This window comes from Petromyzon marinus, chromosome 71 (assembly GCF_048934315.1).
Source record: "Petromyzon marinus isolate PM22_M1 ecotype Great Lakes invasive population chromosome 71, UKy_Petmar_22M1.pri1.0, whole genome shotgun sequence".
Classification (NCBI taxonomy): Eukaryota; Metazoa; Chordata; class Hyperoartia; order Petromyzontiformes; family Petromyzontidae; genus Petromyzon; species Petromyzon marinus.
Window position 1 is genome coordinate 1,395,846 of NC_133737.1, and position 27,290 is coordinate 1,423,135.

Genomic DNA, 27,290 nt, shown 5'->3' on the forward strand with positions numbered 1-27,290 from the left:
TAACTGATGAATGATCCGAGGGTGCTCCCTATTTCAAAGACAATGAGTTGCTCCAGAGGGAGAAGCTTCCTGAAACATAAAATACCCTTTGACCTGTATCACAAGAACAATGAGTCTCACCTGACTTATCTATACAGGTTACTTCCAAAACATACACTTTGTCCTAACATCACTTATTCAATGTTTGACCCTTTTACACAAAATGTTACATGTACGTACACAATCAGACAAGTATTTATTCTAAATTATTGACAGGCATCTGAACAAAATTGAATTACAGGTGCACCCCAAGCCTGTTCCCACCCCCCCCCCCGCTTCTGTGTATATGCAAGATGTGCTGTTTTGAGCTGCCGCAAGATGAGCTGCCACTCTCCTTTTGCTCCCCCCCCCCCAACCTTATTTCCTATTTAAGCTTCTGTTCACCTCTCTCTCTCTTTGCCTCTCCGTCTTTCCTACTGACCATGTACCTCGTATTTTCACTCTGTCTATGCTGGTTTGTGCAATCCAGAAGTTGAACACGAAATTTAACACTCTTCTGAAATTCGTGGTCCGCCAGGAAGTGTCTGTGTTGTTGGCCTGACTGGTTGTGCTTCACATGTTTTTTAGGTCTGTTAAATTCTCGTCTCTCATCTTTTTTACATCCATGATTTGTTCTTGCCATGATTTGTCCTTGACACCTGGTGAAGATCGCTTGTGTTGTGATCTAAACGTCGTGATATGTTTTGTATTTAATATAATTTTATTGTATTTCTACATACGTGACTTTACCGAAAAAACCAATGAGTAAGGTTACATCGCATTAACAAGAAGCTATTTTAAAAAAATATGCACCGTCTGCTTAACAGTGTATGTACAACGTGCTATTGCGCCAAAACGAGTTGGCCATTGCATGCTGGCGTCTGCGTCAAAATGTATCAAATTCTAAACATTACCTACAAACTACACAACCAAGATCCCACATCAACCATCACCCCCTACTGACAGGCTCTTGTACACATGCAGGCCAGTGCAGGGCCACCACCTTGTGCCACACAGGGGCAGCTGCTATTTGGGGGTGCTCTTCGAGTGTTTGAGACAAGATACGATACAAAACTCCGAATTGCCAGAGGCGATTAAGCAACCACCATATAATTGGAATAATTAGAACCTTGTGAATGCTTGGGAGCTTATTGGCTCTCGCTCATGGTTAGAGATCTACCCAACCCACAGGTCCACAAAGACTGGCCGCTCTTACCTAGGAATTGAGTGCTCAACTTCATTGATTGTCATTAAAGGCCTGTGACAAAGGTGCATCTATTGGAGCGACATTGTCTCAAGCTTACACATCTAACGGGTCTCCAAATGACTTCGTATTGTCTCGGAGGAAGTCCACGCACACCTCCACTTCCACAAACTGCTGGGAGTTGCCTCGCTCTGCCTCACAGTCAGAATTCTCCTCCTGCTTCACGTTTCCTCCATTGATGTGGTCCGACTTTGGAGTTGAATCATCTTCACATTTTACCTTCACTTCTTCGCTCTTCACCATCACTTCTTCACATTTCACCTTCACCTCTTTATATTTCACCTCGATACCTTTAAAAGTGTCCAAGCTGGGATTTTCTTCCGGTTCTTGTTTCATGAGGGATGGGCACATTGCGCCACTTTGACTTTCACAAGCTGATTTCAGACTCCACTCCTTGCGGATCGTCTGATGCTTGTGTGTTCTCTGGTGTAAATGAAGATTTGATGAACGTGCAAACGCCTTCCCACACACACTGCACTTGAAGGGTTTCTCTTCCCCGTGACTTCTCTGGTGTGCTACAAGAGTAGATGACTGTGCAAACGCCTTCCCACACACACTGCACTTGAAGGGGTTCTCTCCTGTGTGTTCTCTGGTGTTTTTTAAGAGTAGATGAATGTGCAAACGCCTTCCCACACACACTGCACTTGAAGGGTTTCTCTCCCGTGTGTCTTCTCTGATGTGTTACAAGACCAGATGAATGTGTAAACGCCTTCCCACACAAACTGCACTTGAAGGGTTTCTCTCCCATGTGTGTTCTCTGGTGGACATGAAGATTTGATGAAAGTGTAAATGCCTTCCCACACACACTGCACTTGAAGGGTTTCTCTCCTGTGTGTGTTCTCTGGTGTTTTTTAAGAGTAGATGAATGTGCAAACGCCTTCCCACACACACTGCACTTGAAGGGTTTCTCTCCTGTGTGTGTACTCTGGTGTGTTATAAGAACAGATGAACGTGCAAACGCCTTCCCACACACACTGCACTTGAAGGGTTTCTCTCCCGTGTGTGTTCTCTGGTGTGTTACAAGAGCAGATGAACATGTAAACGCCTTGCCACACACACTGCACCTGAAGGGCTTCTCTCCCGTGTGTGTTCTCGTGTGTTTTACCAGATTTGGTGACTGTGAAAACGCCTTCCCACACACACTGCACTTGAAGGGTTTCTCTCCCGTGTGTGTTCTCTGGTGTGTTACAAGAGCAGATGAATCTGTAAACGCCTTCCCACACACACTGCACTTGAAGGGTTTCTCTCCCGTGTGAGTTCTCCGGTGTGCTTGAAGATGTGGTGACTGTGCAAACGCCTTCGGACACACACTGCACTTGAAGGGTTTCTTTCCCGTATGTGTTCTCTGGTGTGTTACAAGAGCAGATGAATGTGCAAACGCCTTCCCACACACACTGCACTTGAAGGGTTTCTCTCCCGTGTGTGTTCTCTGGTGTACTTGCAGATGTGGCAACTGTGCAAACGCCTTCCCACATACACTGCACTTGAAGGGTTTCTTTCCCGTATGTGTTCTCTGGTGTGTTACAAGAGCAGATGAATGTGCAAACGCCTTCCCACACACACTGCACTTGAAGGGTTTCTCTCCCGTGTGTGTTCTCTGGTGCCGTGTCAAATTTCCAGTACGATCCGTGCTGTATGCACGCCGGTCACATTGTTGTCTTTTTGCACCGAGCCGCGCCGAGTGCCTTTGCTCCATCAGACAAATACTGCAGAGGAAGCGACAGCTGCAGACAGAAAAAAAGAATATAAACACCATCTACACGTCAGTATCGATGCACAGAGGAATGCATACACACAGTAACACGTGACTAACAAGTCTATACTTCTTCATATATTCATGTTATAGTGAAAAAGTGTCCCAAATTCATCACACGGGCTGTTATGGCACACAATGAGAGGGCAAATGGTTATAAACGTGCCTGGAAGCCCTGGTATCTTCAAAATGAATGTTAACCCAAAACTCCGAGCACACAATTTCGGATGTCTGGCTTCAAAAGGAATATTTATGAAAGCTAAATTCAGCTGACATAGCAAAGAGTGTTGAAAATAATACTATTCGTGTTATGCCGAAATGCATAAATGAATGTTAAATCGCAACTTAGAGGTGTGAACCCAGGCACAGATGTCCTTGAATGCTGGGATGAACAGTTCCGACTTCAGCTGCACGTGTGCTGTGATAACTTCCTGACTCCATTCTTACGAAGAGTTGCAGAGAAAAAACTAAAATAAACTGTTTTGATATAAGACCCGTGCTCAATAGAGTTAATAGACTTTACTGCAAATACAAACTTGACACTGTCACACACTCAGAGGTGGAGCCAGGATTTTCAGTTAGGGGGGCAACCCCTTCAATCGGACTGTTGGGGGGGCACGTGGCACCCCACCCCCACTGGCTCCACCACTGTCACGCACTGGCATGGTTCACAGGTGGTGGTGTGTCCAGACTCATGCCTGGCTACGTCCACCTACTCAGAATTAATAGTTCCTCATTCCATCAAGTAATTAATTGAGGATCAATCAACACAGCCGAGGCTGCGTGTCTCTCTCTCTCTCTATCTCCCCATGGTCGTGTGGATTTCCCTCCCGATCCCCGGGTTTCCCCTCCACATATAGAGAGTGAACACCGCCACACGCCCAGAGTGAACACCACCACGCTGTTGACGAGCCTCACCTTGTGTTGTGGGCAGGTCGCTTCTGAAAACAAAAGCGGTACAGCAGCTCAAGCGGGCTTGGCCTGGTAAAAAAGAATGAAATAAAAACTGCGTGAATATTTAAAAGTAAAACAAAGTGACAAAGAGGCGAGCCGTGTGAAGACAAATTAAACTTAAGCGAGAGAATTGAAGCAAACGCGATCAGGCGAGGGCAGGAGGCAAGGCCCCGCGTGCCTAGGCCCCGCGTGCCTAGGCCCCGCGTGCCTAGGCCCCGCGTGCCTAGGCCCCGCGTGCCTAGGCCCCGCGTGCCTAGGCCCCGCGTGCCTAGGCCCCGCGTGCCTAGGCCCCGCGTGCCTAGGCCCCGCGTGCCTAGGCCCCGCGCTGTAAAGTTCCAACCTGGACATCGCTTGCATGCTCGCTGTTACTCAATTGACATCCCTACGAGAGAGAGAGGGAGGCTCTACCTCGGTAAACAACAACCACCACCACAACCACAACCACCACCACCACAACCACCACAACAACCACCACCAGAACAACCACCACCACAGCCACCACCAAAACCACCACCACACCACAACCACCACAACAACCACCACAACCACCACCACAACCACCACCACCAGAACAACAACCACAACGACCACCACAACCACCACCACAAACACCACCACAAAAACCACGACAACCACCACCACAAACACCACCACAACAACCACCACCACAACAACGACCACAACCACCACCACCAAAACCACCACCACCAAAACCACAACAACCACCACCAAAACCACAACAACCACCACCACAACAATGACCACAACAACAATCACCACCACACCAACCACAACCACAACAACCACCACAAACACAACCACTGCAACAACCACCACAACAACCACAACCACCACCACAACAACAACCACCACAACCACCACTGCAACAACCACCATAACAACCACAACCACCACAACAACCACCATCACCACAACAACCACCACAACAACCACCACAACAACCACCACCACAACCACCACCACAACCACCACCACAACCACCACCACAATAACCACAACAACCACCACCAGAACCACCACCACCACAATAACCACAACAACCACCACCAGAACCACCACCACAACAACCACCACCACAACAACCACGACCACCACAACAACCACCACCACAACCACCACCACGAAAACCACAACAACCACCATAACAACTACCACCACCACGAAAACCACAACGACCACCACCACAACAACCACCACCACAATAACCACAATAACCACAACAACCACCACCACAACCACCACAAAAACCACCACAACAACCACCACAATAACCACAACAACCACCACCACAACAACCACCACCACAACCACCACCAAAACCACAACAACCACCACCACAACCACCACCACAACACCCACCACCACAACCACCACCAATAGAACCACCACAACCACCACCACCACAACAACCACCACAACAAGTAAAACAACTACCACCACAACAGCCACCACAACAACCACCACCACAACCACCACCACCAAAACCACCACCACAACCACCACCACAACAACAACCACAACCACCACCACAACAACCACCACAACAACCACCACAACAAGTAAAACAACTACCACCACAACAACCACCACAACAACCACCACCAAAACCACAACAACCACCACCACAACAACAACAACCGCCATTCGCCACTAAGTGGCGGTGACGTCACCACGACGCTTGTGCCAGGCTATGTGCACCCTGAGGCCACGTGAAGTGTCGAACGCCCGCTGGCAGGAGGTCACGGGGCAGACCCAGGTGCCACGGGTCGACTGACTGAGATGACTGGCTGATGCACCACCTGTGCCCCCTACTGTGCCAACCTGCTGTGCTTTAGCCACCCGGCGCTCCGCTCGCTGTTGTGAGCATCGCTCCTCCGCCCTCCGTTGTTGTTGGAGGGCGCCTGCCTCCAACTGCCCAGTAGCATCCTTCACGAGCCTGCTCCACAGAGGCCGATCTTGACACCGCTGGTACCAGTCATCGGCAAGTCCACTCAGCTCCACGTCCTCCTGTACCACATCACTCCATCTCTTCTCTAGCCCGTGCCGCGCCCGCTTAGCCCCCTCAATCCGGCCAAACAAAAGCTGTTTCGGCATGCGGTGGCTGGGCATGCGGGCTACATGACCCAGCCATCGCAGCCTTGCCTGCCGGAGGAGCTCACCGATGGGACCCTGCCCAGATCTTTCAAGGATTTGTGAGCTCCTCACACAATCCAGTCTGGTTAAACCCAGGATGGATCGTAGGCAGGCCAGCCTAAATGTTTCTAACCGGCGAAGATGTTCCATTAGGGGGGTCCACGTTTCGCAAGCGTAGAGAAGGGAGGGAATGACCGTGGCCGAGAAGACCTGAAGCTTAGTGCGGAGCGACAGACCAGGTAGCTTCCACACAGCGTTACGCAACCGATGAAAAGATATTGCCGCTCGACTGATTCGGAGTGAGACCTCTGCTGTTAAACTGGAGCCAGTCATAAGCACACTGCCCAGGTATGGGAAACGCTCCACTCTCTCCACAACTGCCCCATCACCGATTGGGAGTTGTGGGGGTGGAGCGTCCGATGGTACAAAATACCCAGGCAGGTGCTTAGTTTTGGTGGGGCTGATGGTAAGGCCCCACCTCTTAGTGGCACGCTCCAGTCTCAGCAGCAGCGTCTCCAACTCCTCCTCTGACTGAGCAGCTATTACCAAATCATCAGCATACATAACGTGGTTGAGCAATAGGGAGCCATCCCTTGACCGCACCCGGGCATCGATTAGCCTCCCATTATATCTGTACCATATGGAGATTCCCCCGGTACAGCTATTGAAGGCTTCACGAACTACGTGGTCAAAATAGATGTTAAATAATGTGGGAGCCAGAGGACATCCCTGTCGCACCCCAAGGTGTACAGGGAATGGCTCTGACTCCCGGCCACGTAGTTTTACCCGGGCCCGCTCACCATCATGAAGGTCCTTAATGATCGTGAGCAGAGGGTCAGGTACTCCAAAAGCACGAAGAACGACCCAGAGCCCAGGCCTACTGATGATATCATAGGCCTTGACCAGGTCAATAAAGCAGAGATGTAGGTCTTGTTGGAATTCCCTACACCTCTGCTGTAGCAGACGGACAGAAAATATGGCATCTGTGCAGGACCGCCCTTTCCTGAAACCGCATTGGGGCACCGCAAGCCTCTCCTCAGCGTGCCTGGCAAGGCGATGCTGAATAATCCTTGCCAGGACCTTTCCCACCACAACCACCACCACAACAACCACCACAACCACCACCAATAGAACAACCACCACAACCACCACCACTGCAACAACCACCACCACCACAACCACCACAATCACCACCACTGCAACAACCACCACAACCACCACCACAACCACCACAACAATCAAAACAACAACCAAAACAACAACCACCACAACAACCACCACCACAACCACCACCACAACAACCACCACAACAACAAATAAAACAAAGTGACAAAGTGGCGAGCCGAGTGAAGACAAATTAAACTTAAGCGAGAGAATTGAAGCAAACGCGGTCAGGCGAGGGCAGGAGGCAAGGCCCCGCGTGGCTAGGCCCCGCGCTGTAAAGTTCCAACCTGGACATCGCTTCCATACTCGCTGCTACTCAATTGACATCCCTACGAGAGAGAGAGCGAGGCTCTACCTCGGTAAACAACAACCACCACCACCACAACCACCACCACCACAACCACCACCAAAACCACAACAACCACCACCAAAACCACAACAACCACCACCAAAACCACAACAACCACTACCACAACCACCACCACCAAAACCACAACAACCACTACCACAACCACCACCAAAACCACAACAACCACCACCACAACCACCACCACCACAACCACCACAACCACCACAACAACAACCACAACAACAAGCAAAACAACAACAACCACAACAACAACCACTACCACCACAACCACCACAACAACCACAACAACCACCACCACAACCGCCACCACAACAACCACCACCACAACCACCACCACAACCACCACAAACACCACCACGACAACCACCACCACAACAACCACAACCACCACCAATAGAACAACCACCACAACCACCACCACTGCAACAACCACCACCACAACAACCACCACAATAACCACAACAACCACCACCACAACAACCACCACCACAACCACCAAAACCACAACAACCACCACCACAACCACCACCACAACCACCACCAATAGAACAACCACCACAACCACCACCACTGCAACAACCACCACAACTACAACCAAAACCACCACCACAACCACCACCACAACAACCACCACAACAACCACAACCACCACAACAACCACCACAACAACCACCACCACCACAACAACCACCACCACCACAACAACCACCACAACCACCACCAATAGAACAACCACCACAACCACCAGCACTGCAACAACCACCACAACAACAACCACCACCACCACAATAACCACCACCACAACAACCACCACAAGTAAAACAAAGTGACAAAGTGGCGAGCCGAGTGAAGACAAATTAAACTTAAGCGAGAGAATTGAAGCAAACGCGGTCAGGCGAGGGCAGGAGGCAAGGCCCCGCGTGGCTAGGCCCCGCGATGTAAAGTTCCAACCTGGACATCGCTTCCATACTCGCTGCTACTCAATTGACATCCCTACGAGAGAGAGCGAGGCTCTACCTCGGTAAACGACAACCACCACAACAACCACCACCACCAAAACCACAACAACCACCACCACCACCAAAACCACAACAACCACCACCAAAACCACAACAACCACTACCACAACCACCACCAAAACCACAACAACCACTACCACAACCACCACAAAAACCACAACAACCACCACCACCACAACCACCACCACAACCACAACCACCACAACCACCACCACAACAACAACCACAACAACAAGCAAAACAACAACCACAACAACAACCACTACCACCACAACCACCACAACAACCACCACAACAACCACCACCACAACCGCCACCACAACAACCACCACCACAACCACCACCACAACCACCACAAACACCACCACGACAACCACCACCACAACAACCACAACCACCACCAATAGAACAACCACCACAACCACCACCACTGCAACAACCACCACCACAAAAAACACCACAACAACCACCACAATAACCACAACAACCACCACCACAACAACCACCACCACAACCACCACCAAAACCACAACAACCACCACCACAACCACCACCAATAGAACAACCACCACCACTGCAACAACCACCACAACTACAACCAAAACCACCACCACAACCACCACCACCACAACAACCACCACCACAACCACCACCAAAACCACAACAACCACCACCACAACCACCACCAATAGAACAACCACCACCACTGCAACAACCACCACAACTACAACCAAAACCACCACCACAACCACCACCACCACAACAACAACAACCACCACAACCACCACAACAACCACCACAACAACCACCACCACCACAACAACCACCACAACAACCACCACAACAAGTAAAACAACTACCACCACAACTACCACCACAACCACCACAACAACCACCACCACAACAACCACCACAACCACCACCAATAGAACAACCACCACAACCACCACCACTGCAACAACCACCACAACCACAACCACCACCACAACCACCACCACAACCACCACCACAACAACCACCACAACAACCAGTAAAACAAAGTGACAAAGTGGCGAGCCGTGTGAAGACAAATTAAACTTAAGCGAGAGAATTGAAGCAAACGCGGTCAGGCGAGGGCAGGAGGCAAGGCCCCGCGTGGCTAGGCCCCGCGCTGTAAAGTTCCAACCTGGACATCGCTTCCATGCTCGCTGCTACTCAATTGACATCCCTACGAGAGAGAGAGCGAGGCTCTACCTCGGTAAACGACAACCACCACCACAACCACCACCACCACCACCACCACAACCACCACCATCAAAACCACAACAACCACCACCACAACCACCACCACCAAAACCACAACAACCACCACCACAACAACCACCACAACCACCACCACAACCACCACCACCACAACCACCACAACCACCACCACAACAACCACAACAACAAGCACCACAACAACAAGCACCACAACAACAACCACCACCACAACAACCACCACAACAACCACCACCACAACCACCACAACTGCCACCACAACAACCACCACCACAAACACCACCACCTCAACCACCACCACAACCACCACCACCACAACCACCACCAATAGAACCACCACAACCACCACCACTGCAACAACCACCACCACAAAAACCACCACAATAACCACCACCACAACAACAACCACAATAACAACCACCACAACCACCAAAACCACAACCACCACCACAACCACCAGCACAACAACCACCACCACCACAACCACCACCACAACAACCACCACCACAACAACCACCACCACAACAACCACCACCACAACCACCACCACAACAACCACCACCACAACCACCCCACCACAACAACCACAACCACCACAATAACCACAACAACCACCACCAGAACCACCACCACAACAACCACCACCACAACAACCAGAACCACCACCACAACAACCACAACAACCACCACCACAATAACCACAATAACCACAACAACCACCACCACCACAACCACCACCACAAAAACCACCACAACAACCACCACCACAACAACCACAACAACCACAAACACCACCACAACAACCACAAACACCACCACAACCACAACCACCACAACAACAACCACCACCACAATCAACACCACAATAACCACAACAACCACCACAATAACCACAACAACCACCACCACAACAACCACCACCACAATAACCACAACAACCACCACCACAACAACCACCACCACAACAACCACAACAACCACCACCACAATAACCACCACCAGAACCACCACCACAACCACCACAACCACCACCACCAAAACCACAACAAGCACCACAACAACCACCACAACCACAACAACAACCACCACCACCACAACCACCACCACAACAACCACCACAATAACCACAACAACCACCACCACAACAACCACCACCACAACCACCACCAAAACAACCACAACCACCAAAACCACAACAACCACCACAACCACCACCAAAACCACCACCACAACAACCACCACAACAACCACCACCACCAAAACCACAACAACCACCACAAAAACAACCACCACAACAACCACAACAACCACCACAACCACAAACACCACCACAACCACCACCAATAGAACAACAACCACAACCACCACCACTGCAACAACCACCACAACAACCACAACCACCACCACAACAACAACCATCACCATAACCACCACTGCAACAACCACCATAACAACCACAACCACCACAACAACCACCACCACAACAACCACTACCACAACAACCACCACAACCACCACCACAATAACCACAACAACCACCACCACAACAACAACCACCACCACAACCACCACCACCACCAAAACCACAACAACCACCACAACCACAACAACCACCACCACCACAGCCACCACCGCAACCACCACAAAAACCACCACCACAACAACCACCACAACCACTACTTCAACCACCACAACAACCACCACCACAACATCCACAACAACCACTACAAACACCACCACAACCACAAACACCACCACAACAACCACAACAACCACCACAACAACCACCATCACAACAACCACAATAACCACAACAACCACCACCACCACAACAACCTCCACCACAACCACCACCAAAACCACAACAACCACCACAACCACCACCACAACAACCACCACCACAACCACCACCAATAGAACAACCACCACAACCACCACCACTGCAACAACCACCACAACTACAACCAAAACCACCACAACCACCACAACAACAACCACAACAAAAACCACCACAACCACCACCACAACCACCACAACAACCACCACAACAACGACCACCACCACAACAACCACCACAACAAGTAAAACAACTACCACCACAACAACCACCACAACAACCACCACAACCACCACCACCAAAACCACAACCACCAAAACCACAACCACCACCACAACCACCACCACCACAACAACCACCACCATAACAACCACCACCACAACCACCACCAATAGAACAACCACCACAACCACCACCACTGCAACTACCACCACAACCACAACCACCACCACAACCACCACAACAACCACCACAACAACAACCAAAACAACAACCACCACCACAACCACCACCACAACCACCACCACAACCACAACAACCACCACAACAAGTAAAACAAAGTGACAAAGTGGCGAGCCGAGTGAAGACAAATTAAACTTAAGCGAGAGAATTGAAGCAAACGCGGTCAGGCGAGGGCAGGAGGCAAGGCCCCACGTGGCTAGGCCCCGCGCTGTAAAGTTCCAACCTGGACATCGCTTCCATGCTCCCTGCTACTCAATTGACATCCCTACGAGAGAGAGAGCGAGGCTCTACCTCGGTAAACGACAACCACCACCACCACCACAACCACCACCACAACAACCACCACAACCACCACCACAACCACCACCACAACCACCACCACAACAACCACCAATAGAACAACCACCACAACCACCACCACTGCAACAACCACCACCACAAAAACCACCACAACAACCACCACCACAACAACCACTACCACCACAACAACCACAACCACCACAACAACCACAACCACCACAACCACCACCACAACAACCACCACAACAACCACCACCACAACCACCACAAAAAAGACCACAACAACCACCACAACCACCACAACAACCACAACAACAACCACCACCACAACCACCACCACAACCACCACCACCAAAACCACAACAACCACCACAACAACCACCACCACCAAAACCACCACCACCACAACCACCACAACCACCACCACAACCACAACAACAACCACCACAACAACCACCACAACAACCACAACAACAAGTAAAACAAAGTGACAAAGTGGCGAGCCGAGTGAAGACAAATTAAACTTAAGCGAGAGAATTGAAGCAAACGCGATCAGGTGAGGGCAGGAGGCAAGGCCCCGCGTGGCTAGGCCCCGTGCTGTAAAGTTCCAACCTGGACATCGCTTCCATGCTCGCTGCTACTCAATTGACATCCCTACGAGAAAGAGAGCGAGGCTCTACCTCGGTAAACAACAACCACCACCACCACCACAACAACCACCACCACCACAACAATCACCACAACAACCACCACAACCACAACCGCGATGAGAATTTCTCACCTCGGATTTCAGTGCACGGCGGAGCAGCAGCTTCCTGTTACTTCGTGATGTCACGCGGCAGCAGGAGTTGACATGACGTCACTTTCGGGGTTAAAAAACACTCCCCTCCCACAATGAGCGGCTCTGTAACTTCAATAAATTATGTTAATGAGGCTGGTCCATACGTGGAGGGATGGGCGTGGGTGCCGAACTCGTCGCAATAAACTCTAAACTCGCGATGACTTTCATGAATATATTATGTTAATGAGCCGCCAGTCACCGGGAGTAGCTTTGCCCAAATAAGGATTCTACTTGAATAGGTAAGGGGAGTGACGCAGGCAGAGGTGACGTCACGCTCAAGGGCGCGGTGGACAGGGTGTGGTGGATACATTGGTGACATGACGTCACTCGCGAGGTACACCTCCCCCTGGCGTTTCACGCCGATGAGGTAATGCTGAGTGTTGACGTCACAGAGCGGGGTTGGAGTTTAAGTTCATTTAGATTTATTTTCCATTGCTCCCTCCCTTGATCAGAGACCCCTTGGGTGTGTGAGCTCAGCAACAACTGTATGTGTTTGTACACTCTGTGTGTGTACACTGTGTGTGTGTGCACATTGTGTGTGTGCACATTGTGTGTGTGTACACTGTGTGTGTACAGTGTATATACACTGTCTGTGTGTACACTGCGTGTATATATACTGTGTGTACACACTGTGTGTGTGTATACTGTGTGTGTGTACACTGTGTGTGTACACTGTGTGTGTGTGCACTGCGTGTACACTGTGTGTGTGTACACACACTGTGTGTGTGTACACTGTGTGTGTGTACACTGCGTGTACACTGTGTGTGTGTACACACGTGTGTGTACAGTGTGTGTGTACACACTGTGTGTGTGTGTGTGTACACACACTGTGTGTGTGTACACACACACTGTGTGTGTGTGTGTGTACACACACACACACACAGTGTACACACACACAGTGTACACGTACACACACACAGTGTGTGTGTGTGTGTACACACACACTGTGGGGGGCCCAGTCATCTAAGTCAGTCGACCAATGGCATTTTTTCATCAGTTGATTATTTTCCAAAAAAAATTGTTTTCAATTTACATAACTTTACCGAAAGAACCAAGAATACGGTAGCACATTCTCTATTTATTGCAGAGATTCAAGGTTCAACACCGACAGGCAGACCTGGCTACCCCAGTAACATTCACCAAAATATGCGCAGTCTGCTTAACGGCAGCTGTAAAACATAGCGTTGTGTCATTCACAACGCGCAGGTCATTGCATATTTGTGTCACGGTCAAAATTGGGGTAATTCCAAACATTATCCAGAAACTACACAACGGAGATGGCGCTCCAATGATCGCCCCCTACCGACAGACTCATGTCCACGTGCAGGCCGGTGCAGGGCCACCTTGTGCCACACAGGGGCAGCTGCCACTTGGGGGGGGGGGTCCTTCGATTGTTTGAGATTAGATTCGATACGAAACACTGAGTTGCTGAGGCAATTAGACAAGCGACTTATGAGTGCAAATATGATGTTGATAACGTAGTTAATGCTTGGGAGCTTCATTGTCTCTCGCTCCTGCTGACAGATGTACCCAGCCCACAGCTCCACAGATACTAGCCGCTCCTCCTGTGCAGGTTCAGCTACGTACAGTGCAAAAGAAGTTCCAGAAACACACAGAGACTCACACAGAGACCAACAGATTAGCATGGTTGGCTACGTATGGTGCGAAATAAGTTCAACATACACACAGAGACTCGGAGCAAGTTTGAGTCGCGTGCAGTCGTGGGCCATGAAAGTTGAATTGGCGCATGTTGCTACTGACAGTAGTTGAATACGGTTGGAAAGATGCTGATAGAGACACACACAGAGACTGACAAGAGAAAGGTGGACAGACACAGACAAGAGGAAGACAGAAAGATACAGAGATGACAGAGACACAGTCAGCGAGAGAGAGACACAGAGGGGAACAGAGACACAGATGGACAGAGAGATGTTGAATCGAACAAACTTAACTTGCTCCATTGAAAGAGATTCCTCAATCTTTGCCCATCCCCGGAAGTCGTACCTGTTTCTATTTATTTCATTGTATGTGGTGTCTACGTGTAAGCAATGTGGGATATCAATGTAGATAGATATGAACAAGATCAGCAGACAAGACGTCTTTCATACTCTTTGGTTCTTTGAGTGAAGTCACGCAGGTAGAAAAAGTACAATAAATCACGACGTTTCGATCGCAACACGAGCGGTCGTCCTCAGGCGAAAACATCCAGACATTGTCGCGGCAGAAGTCACGTGAGCTACGACACGTGGCAAAGATAAGGTGACCCCCCACCCCCGTGGCTCGCCCTGCTCAGCTGAGCATTGTTTTAATGTGGTGGGCTCACGCGAAATTTATTTCTGGAAGACGAAGGTACTTTCAAAACCCACTGGCTAAACTCTTTTATATAAGTGTTGTGTCCTTAACCACACGTAGACGTCTGGTTGAGGCAACGCGTTTATTATAACTCTTTTGAACTCGGCTCTACACACTACTGTACCACGAAGGAGTACGGCCCCTTCCACTTGATAGCCTGCGGGAGTGACAGCCTCCCTTCTATCGCAGCCTGCACACTCCGGGCTCTGCTACCCACGGGTCCCTTAGCCCGGCGTTAAGGAAAGACTGGACGACCCGTCCCAGCCAGGGTACGGGAGCTCACCTCTGGTCCGTTACAACCCGGCTCTGGCTAGAGCTCGGGGAGGGTCCCAGGGTGTCCGAGCCACCTCGGTCCGCTACAACCCGGCTCTAACAAGAGCCTCGGTTGAGGGTCCCCGGGTGCTGGTCCAGTCTTCAGGTCTTCGGATGTCTTCAGGCTTGAGTTGGTGAACACTGCCCCGGCCCGTCCAGAGGGCCGGGCTTTTAACCCCAGGTCGGGGTCACCCCTCCCCTCCTGAACCACCAACCCCCCCTCCCAGAACCTTCTGGAAGGTCTTATCTTAAGGGGCCTTAGAGACGGGTGGGGGGTCAGGGGTGTTATTCTCGGGTCACGGGGGGGGGGGGGGGGGGCGGGGGTTTGCTTTGGTCGACCCGTACATACCTCACTCTCTCTCGGCTGCCCCCTGTTGACCCGTGAACGTGGTGGCAGGTCAGCTTACAGCGCCTTGTTGTGGCGCTTACGCACAACTTCGTGACTAACGCTGCACGTTCCGTCATATTCATGCAGGGGGCGCTGCAAACCTACGCGTCCCCTGCATGAACGACGGAGGCGCAGGGACAGACGTTCGATCGCATTGGAATCAATTTGCGGACGGCGGTCTTCTCGCACGGCCAGCTCTGTGTCGCCTCATCTCGATCCCGCGATCCCAACCAGGTGAAAGTCCGCATCGAACCAAACCACCGGCAAAGCCATCTACTTAATGACGCGAGAAAATTCACACGAAATATCGTTTTCAATTAATAAGCTTTTAATGAAGAAATACAATTATCTAATTCAAAATAATACAATTCAAAGTTGTTTCATTTTAAAACTTCAAAACGGAGCATCGGGAGCTTGCGTAGAGGCGTCGTTCGTGTGCAATTTTTTTCGTGACTTTCCTGGCCCCAGGCCGTAAATGGTTGTGAGGGGCACCGCAGGCGATCTGGCTTGCTTCAAGCCATGGTTGTGAACATCCAGACGTTAATCAGCAAGGACCATTTCTTGTCCTAATTCGAGAAAATCTACATCAACACGTAATACAAAATTATAATTCGTGTTGTAGAGAATGTATCTCCTCTACGTGTAACTTTTGAGTGGTATGCCTTGTAACTGATGAATGATCCGAGTGTGCTCCCTATTTCAAAGACAATGAGTTGCTCCAGAGGGAGAAGCTTCCTGAAACATAAAATACCCTTTGACCTGTATCACAAGAACAATGAGTCTCACCTGACTTATCTATACAGGTTACTTCCAAAACACACACTTTGTCCTAACATCACTTATTCAATGTTTGACCCTTTTACACAAAATGTTACATGTACGTACACAATCAGACAAGTATTCATTCTAAATTATTGACAGGCATCTGAACAAAATTGAATTACAGGTGCACCCCAAGCCTGTTCCCACCCCCCCCCCCCCCCCCCCGCTTCTGTGTATATGCAAGATGTGCTGTTTTGAGCTGCCGCAAGATGAGCTGCCACTCTCCTTTTGCTCCCCCCCCCCCAACCTTATTTCCTATTTAAGCTTCTGTTCACCTCTCTCTCTCTTTGCCTCTCCGTCTTTCCTACTGACCATGTACCTCGTATTTTCACTCTGTCTATGCTGGTTTGTGCAATCCAGAAGTTGAACACGAAATTTAACACTCTTCTGAAATTCGTGGTCCGCCAGGAAGTGTCTGTGTTGTTGGCCTGACTGGTTGTGCTTCACATGTTTTTTAGGTTTGTTAAATTCTCGTCTCTCATCTTTTTTACATCCATGATTTGTTCTTGCCATGATTTGTCCTTGACACCTGGTGAAGATCGCTTGTGTTGTGATCTAAACGTCGTGATATGTTTTGTATTTAATATAATTTTATTGTATTTCTACATACGTGACTTTACCGAAAAAACCAATGAGTAAGGTTACATCGCATTAACAAGAAGCTATTTTAAAAAAATATGCACCGTCTGCTTAACAGTGTATGTACAACGTGCTATTGCGCCAAAACGAGTTGGCCATTGCATGCTGGCGTCTGCGTCAAAATGTATCAAATTCTAAACATTACCTACAAACTACACAACCAAGATCCCACATCAACCATCACCCCCTACTGACAGGCTCTTGTACACATGCAGGCCGGTGCAGGGCCACCACCTTGTGCCACACAGGGGCAGCTGCTATTTGGGGGTGCTCTTCGAGTGTTTGAGACAAGATACGATACAAAACTCCGAATTGCCAGAGGCGATTAAGCAACCACCATATAATTGGAATAATTAGAACCTTGTGAATGCTTGGGAGCTTATTGACTCTCGCTCATGGTTAGAGATCTACCCAACCCACAGGTCCACAAAGACTGGCTGCTCTTACCCTGCAGGTTGAACCTAGGAATTAAGTGTTCAACTTTATTGTTGTCATTAAAGGCCTGTGACAAAGGTGCATCTATTGGAGCGACATCGTCTCAAGCTTACACATCTAACGGGTCTCCAATTGACTTCGTATTGTCTCGGAGGAAGTCCACCCACACCTCCACTTCCACAAACTGCTGAGAATTGCCTCGCTCTGCCTCACAGTCAGAATTCTCCTCCTGCTTCACGTTTCCTCCATTAATGTGTCGGTCCGACTTTGGAGTTGAATCATCTTCACATTTTACCTTCACTTCTTCGCTCTTCACCATCACTTGTTCATATTTCACCTTCACCTCTTTATATTTCACCTCGATACCTTTAAAAGTGTCCAAGCTTGGATTTTCTTCCGGTTCTTGTTTCATGAGGGATGGGCTCATTGCGCCACTTTGACTTCCACAAGCTGATTTCAGACTCCACTCCTTGTGGGTCTTCTGATGCTTGCGAGTTCTCTGGTGTTTTTGAAGATGTGGTGACTGTGCAAACGCCTTCCCACACACACTGCACTTGAAGGGTTTCTCTCCTGTGTGTGTTCTCTGGTGTTTTTTAAGAGTAGATGAATGTGCAAACGCCTTCCCACACACACTGCACTTGAAGGGTTTCTCTCCTGTGTGTGTTCTCTGGTGTTTTACAAGAGCAGATGAATCTGAAAACGCCTTCCCACACACACTGCACTTGAAGGGTTTCTCTCCCGTGTGAGTTCTCTGGTGTACTTGAAGATGTGATGAATGTGCAAACGCCTTCCCACACACACTGCACTTGAAGGGTTTCTCTCCCGTGTGTGTTCTCTGGTGTTCTACAAGAGTAGATGAACGTGCAAACGCCTTCCCACACACACTGCACTTGAAGGGTTTCTCTCCCGTGTGTGTTCTCTGGTGTGTTACAAGAGGAGATAAATCTGAAAACGCCTTCCCACACACACTGCACTTGAAGGGTTTCTCTCCTGTGTGAGTTCTCTGGTGTGTTACAAGAGTAGATGACTGTGTGAACGCCTTCCCACACACACTGCACTTGAAGGGTTTCTCTCCCGTGTGTGTTCTCTGGTGTTCTACAAGAGTAGATGAACGTGCAAACGCCTTCCCACACACACTGCACTTGAAGGGTTTCTCTCCCGTGTGTGTTCTCTGGTGTGTTACAAGAGGAGATAAATCTGAAAACGCCTTCCCACACACACTGCACTTGAAGGGTTTCTCTCCTGTGTGAGTTCTATGGTGTGTTACAAGAGTAGATGACTGTGTGAACGCCTTCCCACACACACTGCACTTGAAGGGTTTATTTCCCGTGTGTGTTCTCTGGTGTGCTACAAGAGCAGATGACGGTGAAAATGCCTTCCCGCACACACTGCACTTGAAGGGTTTCTCTCCTGTGTGAGTTATCTGGTGCCGTGTCAAATGTTCAGTACTATCCGTGCTGTTTGCACGCCGGTTCCATTGATGCCTTTTTGCACCGAGCTGCGCTGAGTGCCTTTGCTCCATCAGACAAATTCTGCAGAGGAAGCGACAGCTGCAGAGAGAAAAAAAAGAATATCCACACCATCTACACGTCAGTATTGATGCACAGAGGAATGCATATACACAGTCAAAGGTGACTTACATGTCTATACTTATTCATATATTTATGATATAGTGAAAAAGTGTCCCAAATTCATCACACGGGCTGTTATGGCACACAACGAGAGGGCGAATGTCATAAACATGCCTGGAAGCCCTCGTATCTTCAAAATGAATGTTAACCCAAAACTCCGAGCACACAATTTCGGCTATCTGGCTTCAAAAGGAATATTTATGAAAGCTAAATTCAGCTGACATACCAAAGGGTGTTGAAAATAATACTGTTTGTGTTATGCAGAAATGCATAAATTAATGTTCAATCGCAACTTAGAGGTGTGAAGCCAGGCACAGATGTCCTTGAATGCTGGGATGAACAGTTCTGACTTCAACTGCACATGTGCTGTGATAACTTCCTGACTCCATTCTTACAAAAAGTTCCAGAGGAAATAAAAAATAAACTGTATTGATATAACCTCCGTGCTCAATAGAGTTAATAGACTTTACTGCAAAATACAAACTTGACCCTGTCACACACTCAGAGGTGGAGCCAGGATTTTCAGGAAGATGGGGCAACCCCTTCAGCAATGAAAAATGATAGGAGTTGTTAGTAAGTAAGGAGTTGTTAGTAAGTAAGTTGTTAGTATGTAAGGAGTTGTTAGTAAGCGAGGAGTTGTTAGTAAGGAGTTGTTAGTAAGGAGTTGTAAGGAGTTGTTAGTTAGTAAGGACTTGTCCCTTGCTTTTTATTTGACGCATATGATAGGCACCGCGCTCGCTGAAAGTGTTTGCCATCAGGGAAGTCGTGTACTGTATACACAACTGCGCACAATTCTGTAAGTCGCTTGTAACAGCTTTGCCGTGACTTATTGCCAATTTTGGACTCGGACTGTTGTCCTCTCATAGAGTCCCTGGCACGTAATAATATGCCAAACGGTGGCAGTGGGGGTCGCAAAATGCTGATTTATCTATATATATAAAAGGGAAATGTGTGGATATGTGTGTCTGTTCGAAAGTGTTTAGCATACTTCCCAACATGCTACACACTTGAAATTTGGCATGTGGGTAGGTTCCGTACTGTACACAATGAACAAAGTATAAAAATATAAGGAGGGAGGAAAGACGGACAGGGAGGCAGAGAGAGAGAGAGGGGGAGGTGCGGAGGGATGAACAGAAGCTTAAATAGGAAATACGGTTGGAGGGGGAGAGGGGCCAGAGCGAGAGCGGCAGATAAAAAACGCACATCTTACACATACAAAACGGCAGCTCAAAAAAGGACCACCTCTTGTAAATACAAAATGGCAGCTCAAAAAAGGACCACCTCTTGTAAATCCAAAACGGCAGCTCAAAAAAGGGCACATCTTACACATAAGTACAACGGTAACTTCCCCGTAGAAGTGTGATAATAAAGTATTAAAGCTTTCGTGACTGCATAAAATGACTCATTGGTTTTTTCGGTAAAGTCACGTATGTAGAAATACAATAAAATTATATTAAAACAAAAAAACAATCACGGCGTTTCGATCACAACGCAAGCGATCTTCATCAGGTGTCAAGAACAAATCACGGAGGTAAATACAACAAAAAGATGAGAGACGAGAATTCAACAAACCTGAAAAACATTATGTGAAGCACATCCAGTCAGGCCAACAACACAGTTAGACACTTCCTGGCGGACCACGAATTTCAGGAGAGTGTTAAATTTCGTATTCAACCTTTGGATTGCACATACCAGCATAGATAGAATGAAAAATACGAGGTTCTACATACGTGACTTTACAAAAAAAAAATGAGTAATTTTATGCGGTCACGAAAGCTTTAATACTTTATTATCACACTTCTACGGGGAAGTTACCGTTGTAATTACGTGTAAGATGTGCCCTTTTTTGAGCTGACATTTTGTATTTACAAGAGGTGGTCATTTTTTGAGCTGCCGTTTTGTATCTACAAGAGGTGGTCCTTTTTTGAGCTGCCGTTTTGTATGTGTAAGATGTGCGTGTTTGAGCTGCCGCTCTCGCTCTGGCCCCTCCCCCCCTCCAACCGTATTTCCTATTTAAGCTTCTGTTCATCCCTCCGCCCCCCCCCCCCCCCGTCTCTCTGCCTCCCTGTCCATCTTTCCTCCCCCCTTACCTCTTGGTGGACATGTATATGTATTTCTACTGACCTTGTACCTCGTATTTTTATTCTATCTATGCTGGTATTTGCAATCCAAAGGTTGAACACGAAATTTAACACTCTTCTGAAATTCGTGGTCCGCTAGGAAGTGTCTGTGTTGTTGGCCTGACTGGATGTGCTTCACATGTTTTTTCAGGTTTGTTGAATTCTCGTCTCTCATCTTTTTGTTGTATTTACCTCCGTGATTTGTTCTTGACACCTGATGAAGATCGCTTGCATTGTGATCGAAGCGTCGTGATTGTTTTTTGTTTTTTTGTTTAAATATAATTTTATTGTATTTCTACATACGTGACTTTACCGAAAAAAAAATGAGTAATTTTACGCAGTCACGAAAGCTTTAATACTTTATTATAAAAATATATTTTTGTATTTTGTATGACCATGAAGTTTGTTACGTCAACCCGCAACACACCTGAGTTAAGCGCTCTGCAATGCTTAGAGCTGTTCACAGCGTGCCGGGAGATTTTAGGTGGCGCGTCGCTCCTGGCCGATGAAACCATTGGTTTCTCGGAGTTTCAATACATATTTGTGCGAAGAACGGGTAGAACGGCTATCTTAAATATGAAGCAGAAAATTATATCTGTTTGTTTGTGTGAAGCAGCAAAACCTCTCCAACGTTGAGCTTTGGCGTCATGAAATTTTCACAGCTTATGCTGTTTGGAATTTCTAAGTGAACGCGACTATTTTCAGCTCGCCACGTCATTCATTCCAGAGTGGCGAAAATCGACCTTGCGTAGAAGTGGATTAAGGTTAAATTTCCTTGAGTGAAAACAACCGATTTAGGTAACTTGATTTGTTTTGGCTTTTTTCCTTCTTGCAAGCATCAACATTTAAGGGTTTTTCAGTGAAATATAAGGTAATATGAAATATATCCAAGACAAGAATACAAGTTCCGGGCGAAGCCGGGTAGTGAAGCTAGTTACTAATAAACCCCAATGATCCAATCAAAATTAGGGATTTCGATCGGACTGTTGGGGGGGGCACGTGCCACCCCACCCCCACTGGCTCCACCACTGTCATGGACTGGCATGCTACACAGGTGATGGTGTGTCCAGACCCACGCCTGGCCACGTTCACCTTCTCAGAATTAATGCTTCCTCACTCCACCAAGCAAATTCATTGAGGATCAATCAACACAGCCGAAGTTGTGTGTCTCTATCTCTCTTCCCGTGGTTGCGTGGATTTCCTTCCCGATACCCGGGGTTCCCCTCCACATGTAGAGTGTGAACACCACCACGCGTCTAGGGTGAACACCGCCACGCGTCTAGAGTGAACACCGCCACGCGTCTAGAGTGAACACCGCCACGCGTCTAGAGTGAACACCGCCACACGTCTAGAGTGAACACCGCCACACGTCTAGAGTGAACACCGCCACGCGTCTAGAGTGAACACCGCCACGCTGTTGACGAGCCTCACCTTGTGATGTCGGCAGGTCGCTTCTAAAAACAAAAGCAGCACAGCAGCTCAAGCGGGCCTGGCCTGGTAAAAAAAGAATGAAATAAAAACTGCGTGAATATTTAAAAGTAAAACAAAGTGACAAAGTGGCGAGCCGAGTGAAGACAAATTAAACTTAAGCGATAGAATTGAAGCAAACGCGATCAGGCGAGGGCAGGAGGCAAGGCCCCGGGTGGCTAGGCCCCGCGCTGTAAAGTTCCAACCTGGACATCGCTTCCATGCTCGCTGCTACTCAATTGACATCCCTACGAGAGAGACAGCGAGGCTCTACCTCTGTAAACAACAACCACCACCACAACCACCACCATCACCACCACTACAACCACCACCAACACAACAACCACCACCAACACAACAACCACCACCACAACAACCACCACCACAACCACCACCACAACCACCACCACAACAACAACCACAACAACAACCACCACCACAACAACAACCACCACAGCAACCACAACCACCACAATAACTACAACAACCACCACCACAACCACCACAACAACCACCATGACAACCACCACAACAACCACCACCACAACAACAACAAACACCACAACAACCATTACCACCATAACAACCACAACCACCACCACTACAACAACACCACCACCACAACAACAACCACTAGCACAACAACCACTACCACAACAATCACCACCACAACTATCACCACAACAACCACCACCACCACAGCCACCACCACAACCACAACCCCCACAACCACAACCAACACCCCACAACCACTACCACAACAACCACTACCACAACAACCACTACCACAACAACCACCACCACAACCACAATCACCAGAACTACCACCACAACAACCACTACCACAACAATAACCACCACAACTATCACCACAACAACCACCACCACAGCCACCACCACAACCACAACCCCCACAATCACAACGACCACAACAACCACCACAGCCACCACCACAACCACAATCACCAGAACCACCACCACAACCACCACCAAAACCACAACAACCACAACAACAACCACCACCACAACAACCACCACAGCAACCACAACCACCACAATAACTACAACCACCACCACAACCACCACAACAACCACCATGACAACCACCACAACAACCACCACCACAACAACAACAAACACCACAACAACCATTACCACCATAACAACCACAACCACCACCACTACAACAAACACCACCACCACAACAACAACCACTAGCACAACAACCACTACCACAACAATAACCACCACAACTATCACCACAACAACCACTACCACAACAACCACTACCACAACAACCACCACCACAACCACAATCACCAGAACTACCACCACAACAACCACTACCACAACAATAACCACCACAACTATCACCACAACAACCACCACAGCCACCACCACATCCACAATCACCAGAACCACCACCACAACCACCACCAAAACCACAACAACCACCACAACCACCACCACAACCACCACCATAACCACCACAACCACCACCACAACAACCACCACCACAACCACCACAACAACAAACACCACAACAACCACAACAACCATCACCACAACCACCACAACCACCACCACTACAGCAAACACCACCACAACCATCACCACAACAACAACCATCAACACAACAACAACCACCACAACCACCACAACCACCACCACAACACCCACTACCACAACAACCACCACCACAACCACCACCACCACAACCACCACCACAACAACCACCACCACAACAACCACCACCACAACCACCACAACAAACACCACAACAACCACCACAACCACAAACACCACCACAACCACCACTACAACAACCACCACAGCCACCACCACAACAACCACCACCACAACCACCACCACAACCACCACCACAACCACCACCACAACAACCACCACAACAACCACCACCACAACCACCACCACAAACACCACAACAACCACTACCACAACAACCACCACCACAATCACCAGAACTACCACCACAACAACCACTACCACAACAATCACCACCACAACTATCACCACAACAACCACCACCAAAACCACCACCACCAAAACCACAACAACCACCACAACAACCACCACAACCACCACCATAACCACCACAATAACCACAACAACCACCACCACAACCACCAACACAACAACAAACACCACAACAACCACAACAACCATCACCACAACCACCACCACTACAGCAAACACTACCACAACCACCAACACAACAACCACCACCACAACAACCACCACCACAACAACCACCACCACAACAAACACCACAACAACCACAACAACCACCACAACCACAAACACCACCAAAACCACCACTACAACAACCACCACAGCCACCACCACCACCACAACAACCACCACAACCACCACAACAACCACCACCACCACAAACACCACCACATTAACCACCACAACCACCAACACAACAACCACCACAACAACCACCACAACCACCACCACAACAACCACCACAACAAGTAAAACAAAGTGACAAAGTGGCGAGCCGAGTGAAGACAAATTAAACTTAAGCGAGAGAATTGAAGCAAACGCGATCAGGCGAGGGCAGGAGGCAAGGCCCCGGGTGGCTAGGCCCCGCGCTGTAAAGTTCCAACCTGGACATCGCTTCCATGCTCGCTGCTACTCAATTGACATCCCTACGAGAGAGGCAGCGAGGCTCTACCTCGGTAAACAACAACCACCACCACAACCCCCACCACAACAACCACCACCACTACAACAGCCACCACCACATCAACCACCACCACAACCACCACAACAACCACCACAACAACCACCACCACAACAACCACCACCACAACAACCACCACAACAACCACCACCACAACAACAACCACCACCACAACCACCACAGCAACCACAACCACCACAATAACTACAACAACCACCACCACAACCACCACAACAACCACCATGACAACCACCACAACAACCACCACCACAACCACCACAACAACAACAAACACCACAACAACCATTACCACCATAACAACCACAACCACCACAACTACAACAAACACCACCACCACAACAACAACCACTACCACAACAACCACCACCACAACTATCACCACAACAACCACCACCACAGCCACCACCACAACCACAACCCCCACAACCACCACAACAACCACCACCCCCACAACCACTACCACAACAACCACTACCACAACAACCACTACCACAACAACCACCACCACAACCACAATCACCAGAACTACCACCACAACAACCACTACCACAACAATCACCACCACAACTACCACCACAACAACCACCACCACAACCACCACCAAAACTACAACAACCACCACAACAACCACCACAACCACCACCATAACCACCACAATAACCACAACAACCACCACAACAACCACCACCACAACCACCACCACAACCACCAACACAACAACAAACACCACAACAACCACAACAACCATCACCACAACCACCACAACCATCAACACAACAACAACCACCACAACCACCACCACAACACCCACCACCACAACAACCACCACCACAATTCTAGATTTAAAGCTTTCGTGACTGCAAGGATCCATACTCTTTGGTTCTATTCGGTAAAGTCACGTAGGTAAATAATAAAACAACAATAATCACGACGTTTCGGCCACAACACAAGCGGCCTTCATCAGGTGAAGGGACGAGCCTGTCTGGAGGACAGT

The 27,290-nt window shown here is 48.8% G+C and overlaps 1 protein-coding gene and 1 pseudogene across 1 annotated transcript in view; both read right to left on the bottom strand.

The window, feature by feature from the left end:
- The window catches only part of LOC116957256 (uncharacterized), a 631,244-nt gene that overhangs the window by 93,538 nt on the left and 510,416 nt on the right, over positions 1-27,290 (bottom strand). The window lies entirely within an intron of this gene.
- LOC142906804 (uncharacterized) lies at positions 721-23,842 on the bottom strand (annotated as a pseudogene).